This window comes from Anomalospiza imberbis, chromosome 11 (assembly GCF_031753505.1).
Source record: "Anomalospiza imberbis isolate Cuckoo-Finch-1a 21T00152 chromosome 11, ASM3175350v1, whole genome shotgun sequence".
Taxonomy (NCBI): Eukaryota; Metazoa; Chordata; class Aves; order Passeriformes; family Viduidae; genus Anomalospiza; species Anomalospiza imberbis.
Genome location: NC_089691.1, coordinates 20,541,088 through 20,550,438, shown reverse-complemented (window position 1 = coordinate 20,550,438; position 9,351 = coordinate 20,541,088). Strand labels below are relative to the sequence as shown.

General features: G+C 46.3%; 1 long non-coding RNA gene across 4 annotated transcripts; it reads left to right on the top strand.

Moving 5' to 3' along the window:
• Positions 1–256: 256 nt before the first annotated feature.
• On the top strand, positions 257–8,913 carry LOC137480878 (uncharacterized). 4 transcript variants are annotated; one of them, XR_011003151.1, is made up of 6 exons: positions 263–531; positions 755–867; positions 949–1,437; positions 1,802–1,960; positions 7,925–8,134; positions 8,169–8,913. It is a non-coding gene; the product is annotated as an uncharacterized lncRNA (long non-coding RNA). The 4 variants fall into 4 exon arrangements; XR_011003152.1 differs by lacking the exon at positions 755–867 and having other exon boundaries at positions 266–531; XR_011003150.1 differs by having other exon boundaries at positions 267–867.
• Positions 8,914–9,351: the final 438 nt, after the last annotated feature.

Genomic DNA, 9,351 nt, shown 5'->3' with positions numbered 1-9,351 from the left:
ATTAGAAATGAGTCTCCTCACAGATTTTGGGTTCATTGCAGCCCAACTAAAAATCTCAGTGGGCTTAACCCTGTTTTACTATATTGCAATTAAGAGCAAAACACATAAAAACAACTGGGGCTGGCATCCATCACTGGAGGTGCTCTTGTTTTAAGGGACACCTCTGTCTATAATATGTTCACGTGGACATGATGTTCATCCCTGGTCTTCAAGGAGATCCTGGGGAATATTTTTCCTAGTCCAGCCTAACCACAACATCTGGCCTGATCTTTGGAGCATTGTGGTTCTCGAGTTACTCTGAGTATTTTTGCAAATAATTTTGCACACCTGGGTGTTTGGGGAGGGGATTTCTGTTTGCTTGTTTGTGATTGAGGTGTTTAAACCATCTGTGGGCAATGACCACAGCAGAGCAGGGATGCCATTGGTCCCAGTTTCACCTGCTTCACTGGTTCTGTAAAATGGGACAAGTGTTCAAGATTGGACCTGGAATAGTGGAAGGTGTTCCTGTCCCTGGGTGGGGGTTGGAATTAGGTGATCTTTAAGGTCCCTTCCCACCCAAAGCATTCTGTCATTCTGTGATATGGAGAGTATTTAAGGGATTTCTTGCTGTTATAAAGGTGTTCCTGGTGTTTGGGGGTGAATAATGTCAAATAACCTCACTGGAAAAGAGGCTGGGAGCTCTGGGGAGGAATGGTAGCAGAGGCTGCAGCAGGAAAACCTGATGTAGTTTTTTTTTTTTTTTTTATCTTTTTAGGACCTCAGATTTGGAGATCTGGCACTCATCAGCTGCTGGAGACCCACAGAACCACCTTTTCCACATTGCAGTTCTCCCGCAAAGTGCACCAAGCATGGCCTGCGTGCCTCCAGGTTCCATGGGCTGGCTCTGAGAGTTCTCTTGGCTGCAGGGAGAAGTCATGGCTGGGACTCAGCTGGCCTGATTGCCTGCAGGTGGCTTGTTTTCCAAAATATCCTTGGAACTGGAGCCTGCACACATCTGCCTGATGCTTCCCCATAACAACTTCCCAGTTCCAGTGATGCCCTTTGGATTCACATCCAAGGTAAGGATAGGGACAAGTTGTTGGGAGGCTGGCCCAGCACAGAGTGGAGATTACTTGGAAAATGTTGAACCATTGGTCATCTGCAATCCATTCCATTCCTAGCAGGGAAAGGCAGAACAGAGAGCTCCAATTAGCTGCTGCTCATTTGCAACCATGTCAGTTAATTAGCTGAAGACCGACCAGATGGGGAAGGATTTCTCACAGAGCTTTCAGAGGCACTTCTTGTTGCCCAGTTTTGAGCACTTGGGATTTTAATTCTTTCTATTTTTCCAGGAGGCTGAGCACAGGAAGGGAAATTGAGCTCCCAATCCTTTGTTCCTTTTTGAGAAGGATTGGGTTCTCCTCAGGCTTCAGTTTACAGGGCACTGATGGAACCCAGGTGACCTTGTGTTAGCAAAGATCCAGCTCTGCTCTCTGTCATCGTGGATGGGAGCTGGGAGTGGATGGGAATGACGTCAGGCCATGGATGGGAACTGGGAATGAAGCCAGGCCATGGATAGGAACTGGGAATGGATGGGAATGAAGCCAGGCCATGGAGGGGAACTGGGAATAGATGGGAATGATGTCAGGCCATGGATGGGAACTGGGAATGAAGCCAGGCCATGGAGGGGAACTGGGAATGAAGCCAGGCCTTCAGGTCAGCCTCTGCCCACTGCCCTGGTGATCCCAGAGCCAGAGGGGACAGACACAAGCAGGCAAATCCTTTCTCCCAAGCTGACCAGGGGGTCCTTTGTGCATTCCAGGGCACCTCTGTGATACAGATGGGCATGGAGCTCACCAGCAGCACTGGGGCAGGATTTGGGGATTGTAGAAGGAACTGGAAATCTGTCTCCTCTTTCCTATTCCAGCACAGCTACAAGGATCTTGGAGGAATTGTTATCTTGGACTGTGGATGCACCCGGGTGAGTCCATGTCCTAAATTGTGATGGTATATGAATTGAATGTCCCATTTGGCAGTGTCACCCATTCTGATATGAGCACGTGTCTCCAAGAGCACTGATCAGCACTTGGCAGAGACCCATCTGCACCTTCCTTCCCCCATATTTACATTTTTAGAGAGCTCTGTTTTCCACAGTCTGTGCCCTGCTTCCCCAGACTCTTGTTTGTGCCTCCCTCAGTTCAGGCTCCTCCGCGATTCCTCACTTCCTTTGACATTTCTTTTATTGCTCTCCCGTGCACCAGCTCACATTAACACATGTTAGAACAGCAGCATCTTTTTGTAGCACTGGTTTTAATTAGTCTGCACCTTCCCCTGGGATGGCTGTTTGCTCCAAAGCTTTCTGCAGGTGCTGTTCTGTGCTCTGTGACTGCATTACCTCCAGGTGATACAATACAGGAGGGGGTTGTGTTTTAGGTGACTCCAAAATTCCTCCTCAGCGTGCAGAATTCTCTGATCTTGGCTGATGAAAATCACTGGCTATGTGGAAGAATATTTTTAATGCTGAGGGGAGGGAAGGATGAAGGTGGGCAAAGCCACTTCTGTGGGTTTGGTGTTCAGGGCCCACTTGTTTGAAGGGGAACCAGTGTCTCAGTGCCATCGATGTCTTTCAAGGATTCTTTGTTTCAAAATGTGTTAAGAACAGGACTGGAGGAGCAGTTTAGAGGATCAATAAGCAGGTGCTGATACAGTGCAAATAGGCTGCTTTATCCACGTTTTGCTGTGCTTACGATGACTAATCCCAGGAGTAACTGCAATGAAGTTGTATTAGTTGTGCTGCGAGGGCCTGCACTTCTCCCTCTGAATCTGCCACGCCATGTTTTCCTATTATCATACCCTGCACAGAGCCTTTGACAACTCCACAGTTCCCTGTGTTTTGCTGGTGGGCTCCATAAACGCTGACTAATTATTTTTACATCCTGCATCTCCTCATTACAACGTTTGCCTGACTCTGTGCCGTGCTGCTCACAGCGAGTTCTGTGAAACACATCACATCATCAGGAGTTCTGCTTCTCCAAGCCATGGAAAATCTAAAAATGGCACTTCTTTCTCAGTTGCCTTTCTAGCACCTGGAATCTTGACTTTGCTTCTATAAGCTGCATCTTGGCCCATTCATTTAATTACTCTTTTGTTTGTATGGAGCTGATGATCAGCTGTACTCAGAGTATTTCATACAACTGACCATTTACCCCAGTTCCTTGCAGGATCCCAGAATGGTTTGGGGTTGGGAGGGACCTTAAAGCCCATCCAGTGCCACCCCTGCCATGGCAGGGACACCTTCCACTGTCCCAGGCTGCTCCAAGCCCTGTCCAGCCTGGCCTTGGGCACTGCCAGGGATCCAGGGGCAGCCACAGCTGCTCTGGGCACCTGTGCCAGGGCTGCCCACCCTCACAGGGAAGAGTTTCTTCCTAATATCCAATCCAAACATGATGATGTGAGATGCTGTAATATTTCCTTGTGCCAAATTCCTGTTGATTTTAGCAGGATTTTCCAGTAGATTAGATGAGGATACATTTCTTGCAGTATGTGTGGAGGGTGCAGCTGAGTTGTCTCTAACAGAGCTTGAGTTGTTTCTAAAACAGAGCCACAATGGCCAATATTTCCATTGAATTATTGCCTTCATGAAGATTAATGGTGGTTTGAGGCAAAAGTGCAATCCTGGTTTATTTCTGGTTTTATTCATAATTTACTGTTCCTTTCTTGCCTGTTGGTGCCTGCTCTGTTCTCTTGTTGCTTCCATGAAAAACAGATGTGAAAACCAAAACCTGAGATTGGAATTTGAGTCTTCACTGCTGCTCCTCTCAGCATTATTGATCACTTCCATTAATGCTCTTCCAGGAATGAGGCCTGGAAAGGCTCAGAGCAGCAGCAGGGAAGGGGCAGAAATGCCTGTTCCCAGTCCAGGAGCAGGGCTTTTGTCCTGCCCACCTCCAGGAGAAGGAAACAACCCCATATGTGGAGCATCCCTCAAAAAAGCATTTTGTTCTCAGGTGTCTTCTCATTTCCTTGGCATTCACTGCACTCTGTCTGTGCCACACATCTCCTGGGGAATGTGGATTGAGCTGTTGCCTGCACAAGTGCACCTTGGAGATGCTCAGACACTCAGGAAAATCTGCATTTTTAGACACTGATTTCTGAACCTACAGGTTATTCACTTTGGATGTATCAATTACCTTTCTAAACTATTGATAAACCACCAGAGGAAAGAATGTGCTTCAGGCTGGCCTGGGGTGCAGCAAGGTCGTGAGATTTGTTATGAAAAACAAAGCACCAACAATTCTCCTACACATCCTGCTGCGTGCAAGTGCATTCTGGCAGAGCTCCCGTGCCTGATTTCAGCAGGCTGGCTCTCCTGGCTCTCCTAAGGTGGCTTAGCTAAAGCTGCATTGTGTGTCCCCTTCACAGAGCTGAAAAGGGAAAAGGCTGCGAGGAGACAAAGAATGAAACAAAGAATTAAACGGTTGTGTCATTAAGCCTTCAGCATTTGCAGACAGGGCTTTGGCACAGCTTGACTTCCCAGTGCTAAGAACTTCGTCTGGTTTTGGTCATTGAGTGACTTATTAAAGCCCTCAAAGCTTTTTCAGGATTTCTTCTTTTGTTAACTTCTGTCACGCAAAGTGTTTTAATGCTTTTCTCTCTTTTCCCGTATTATAGCCCTGCAATATTCAGATTAGGTGAGTGGAAAGAGCAGTGATTTAATTATGGATGTGGAAAAAGAGTTTGCAGGAGTTCCCTGTGACACGCAGACAGCAATTTTCCTGACGTGAGTGGAACATTAGTGAATCTGCTGTTATATTTAGAGGTAACCAAACCTTTTTAGCTCAGGGAACCTTCCTAGCTCAGCTCCACAATTGTTTTTGTGGGTGATAATCCATCATTTGAAAACCTTGCAAGTGGAAATTAGTCCACAATAACCCACCCACAGTCCAAAGCAGCTCTGTGGCTTTTTAAAATAGCATTTTAGCTCTTTCTGGGATGGGAATTGATGGGGTTTTGTCTTTGGGACAGTGTCCACCCACATTAATTTTTGTCATTCAAACAAACACCAGCTTGCTGGTGCAAAAGTGTAGCTAAAAGACTTAGCTGGTGCTTCAGTGATTCTTCATTAATAAATGCAGCTGGGATGGGCCTGTGAGGGAGGTGAGAAGCTGAGAGGAACTTTGCCTTTCTGAGTTCAGTGGGAGCAAAGCCACATTATAGGAGGGCTGCAGCTAATGGAGAAACTCTCTCTTCCTGAGAGATTTCCACCAAAAAAGGCTTTGCTCCAGCAGCTTTGCTGCTCTCCAGGTGAGGAGGGGTGATCCCAGGGAGGGGTGGGGGTCGGGATGGCTCAGGATGGGTTATCCCTGCTCAGGGCATGGCTCTGCCTCCATCCTGGTCCTCCCTGGGTTTCACTTTGCTGGGACATTGCAGCCACATCCCTGTCACTGCCCTAACTCCAGAGAAGGGATTGTGGCCACCACCACCAGACCAGGTGACATCTTTGGAGCATCACTCTGCTGGTTTAATAAGGATATTTTACAGATCTTATTCTGTGGTCTACAGCAAGCAGAAAAAAAAAAAAAAACCACATAATAAGTCCAGAAATATTATATACTAGGTGTTTTAATTAAAATTTTTATTTATTATATTTTAGTCCATTTGAAATGTTGAGAGTAGCTCTGGGTTTAATGAAGGAAGGATTTTTTTCTAATCTGCATATTAAAAGAAAAAGGAAAAGGAGTATGGTTGTTCTAACGTTTTAAGTGCATTTATACCAAGTATAAACTAGAATCCTAGATTTTATTTTTTAATGAAACTTAATTCAGCCTAGTTAGGAAACCAATAACCATATCTCCTAATTCAGTTTATTAAAGTAATAAACACAGCTATTGCAGGAAATGAAAACATTTCAGGGAATGAAATACAGAGTTCTCTGAAGAAGATTCTCAAGTGGGGGTACCAGGCATTTCACAGCTATTTTGGTACTAATCAGAGTTGTCTGTGTCTAAAGATTCTGGGTATCACCTGGTCTCGCTGGGGCTGTGCATGTTAGAGATTCTCAGCATTTTGAGAACTCCTCTGGATTATTTGGGTGGGTAAGGTGGATTTAGATGTCTGATTTTAAGCAATGAGACATTCAGGTGTTTGTCTTGGGCCCTGACTTTCAAAGGCAGCATCAGCTGCATTAAGCCTGACAAGACAGAGCTGGAATTATGTTTAATAATGGACTAAACTCTTCCCAGGCTACAGAGCAGGAATAGCAAATACAGCAGATTGGGTAGGAGAGGCCATCGGTCACTGCAGCAGTGTTTGCTCTTCATCCTCATCACTGGATTCCTGCAGATGGAAGAAAGAGCAAAGCTGAGAACACAAAAAATGGTCTTGTGCCATCAAACTGGAATAGGAATCTCTGTCTACTTTCTCAGCTCATTAACTTGAAACCATCAAGAATGGTTTGGGTTGGAAGGGCCTTAAAAATCATCCAGTTCCTTCTCTGGGCAGGAACAACTTTCACTGTCCCAGGCTGCTCCAAGCCCTGTCCAACGTGGCCTTGGACACCCCCAGGGATCCAGGGGCAGCCGCAGCTGCTCTGGACAGGGCCTGTTCCAGATTTTGCTTCTTTGTCTCCCAGGTCACAATGAGTGTTTTACTCGGTCTGGGATCTTGGAGCTCAAAAGGAAAGGGGAAGAGAAGTCCAGGGCTAAGGATGAGATAAAAAATGTTTTTTTTAGGAGCACAGGCAGTTTTAACCTGCTTTCTTATAAATCAACACACTGATAATGGAGATAAATCATACAGCTATGGAGATATCAAGACAGCATTTATGGACCCATATTGATTTTTGAGCATTGATCCCAAATCAGCCAATTCGTGATATTTCCTGCCTTCTTTTCTCTTTCTCTCATTCCAGCAATCCAATCATCCTAGATGGTGATGCTGCCATTTCTTCTCAGGCACTTTACACAGCTATTAGAAAATACGAAGTTACAATTAAAAGTGAGCTATGGAGAGGGGGATTCCGTGGTTATTGAAGAAGTTTGTGTACAGCAGAGGTCACTTTCACTTGCCTTTTCATATTTTGAGGGAACTGCAGCTGAGAGAGACGTGAGGTTTCCCAGGGAAGCCGCGTTGGCGGCTCTGGAGCCTTCCCGGTGGTGCTGTTCCAGGTGGCTGATCCTTCACTTCTTGTCTCAGGAACTGGGCTGGGCTTGACAACCTCCCATTCCCCAGGACCTGCAGGAGCTGTGGTTAATTAATCTTCTCTTTTTTCAGAGGTAATTACTCTGATTTGTAATGAAAGATGTTTGGAATTTTTTTTCCCCAAAGAGGCACCGTTTGATTCTGGGGTCCCTAGCATGGCAAGGACAACGGGCACGGCTTCCACGTGACAAAGGGCAGGGCTGGACGGGATATTGGGAAGGCATTGTTCCCTGGGAGGGTGGGCAGGCCCTGGCACAGGGTGCCCAGAGCAGCTGAGGCTGCCCCTGGATCTCTGGAAGTGTCCAAGGCCAGGTTGGGCAGTGCTTGGAGCAGCCTGGGACAGTGGGAGGTGTCCCTGCCATGGCAGGGGTTGTACTGAGTGATTTTTTTGTGCCCCTTTCCAAACCAATCCCATTCTGGCATTCTCTGGAGTTTCGAGCTCCCCATTCTTTTCTCACTCATAAACCTCTATTGTTTAATCTTCTGGCTCTCTAAGATTGGTTGATTTCCTTTAAAAAAGGAGAAAAGGGAAAGGGAATGAGCAGCTCTTGCCACGAGGCAGCAAAACCTGTCCTGGCAATGCAGCATGGCACAAGAAACCTTTTCCAGCTGCAGTGAGGAGAAGTATTCAGCAGAGGTGTGGATTTGGATCATCCGAGGAGACTTCAGTTATTTCCAGAGTGAGTAACCAGCCAGTGTGTTTTTATGGCAATATTTAGGAATTCAGTTTTCTCTCCCCCTCCAGGCAGAGCAGATCACTTGAGTGTGCTGGAGAGGAGCACTCAGAGGGAAATGGGAGCAGAGGCAGTCACGAGGAGCAGGTACTTGGAGAAAGGCTTCAGAGAGAGCTCCCAGGAAAAATTATCCCTTCTCAGCAGCTGCTGGATGACAGAGCCCTGCTGCCAGGCCTGCAGCACCTGCTCTGCTCAGGGCTGTGCTCGGCAGTGTCACTCCTGTCCCTGCAGCTCCTGCAGCAGTTCCCTGTGCAGGGAAGGGATGCTCTGCTCCCAGGAGCAGCACTTTGACTGCATTAGGAATTTCATCTGGATCTGGTTTTCCCTAGCCTGAGCTGTCTGTGAGCTGAGCTTTGGCTTTTTACCCCGGAACTTTCTAAAGCCCCACGCTGAGGTCACTCCCTGTTTGTATTTGGGAGTTTCCGGCAGTTTATGTTCTAACAAACAGCATTAATGTGCTGCAATACACTGGAATAAAAGTGCTTCATTTCCTACTGGAATTTCATGCTGCTTGTGGATTTATGAATTGGATTTCCAAGGGATAGTGCTAAGCCCAGAGCCATTTTCAAAGGGGCAAGCAGAAAGTCATTAGCAACACTTGGATAATAAATTCTTCCTGTTCTGCATCAGTGAGATTTGTGATCCCCTTTACATATATTTTATTATGATCATTCATTGGTTATCTTTCTGGCACTATTAAAGTAATCTGGAAAAGTACATTGCATATTATGACCACTACTTTTATTATAGCAGGCTCCTAAGTAGGAACACAGGAACACTGAAGGGGAAATAGAAGAGGGAAAGGATCTCCTGGGTTGGCATATCCTGTCTCCTGCTGGCACAGCACATCACATAATTCCTGTCATAAATACAAGTAATCTAAAACTCTACGTTTTGTTCAGTTTGAAAAGAAAATGCTTTCCTAGTGTGTCTAAAGAAGATTAAAATAAGCCAATCATAAATGTAATTATTGTGAGTTATAAAAGATAACAAGATTTTAGCCCTGTGGTTGCTTTCTTTTGGGGTTTGGGGAGGAAGAGTTGGTTTTATGCTGTTTGGGTTTATTTCTTTCCCTGGGAGGGCTTTGTTCAGGAAGCTGCAATAACTTGGATCATTTTCTCTTGCACAGCCTCACACACAGCCAGGCTGAGTCTGGGTGCAGTCAGGCTCCTGCAGGTGCAGCCTGGGGATGTTGGACCTCCAGCCCAGCTCTGTCCCATGAAAAATGGAGTTTCTTAGGGAAGAATTCCTCCCTGTGGCTGCTCCTGGATCCCTGGAAGTGTCCAAGGCCAGGTTGGACAGGGCTTGGAGCCAGCTGGGACAGTGGAAGGTGTCCCTGCCCATGGCAGTGAGTCGGAATAGGTTGGGCTTTAAGGCCCCTTCCAACCCAAACCATTTTGGGATTCTGTTGTTCTATTTCTTTCCTGTTTTCTGAGTT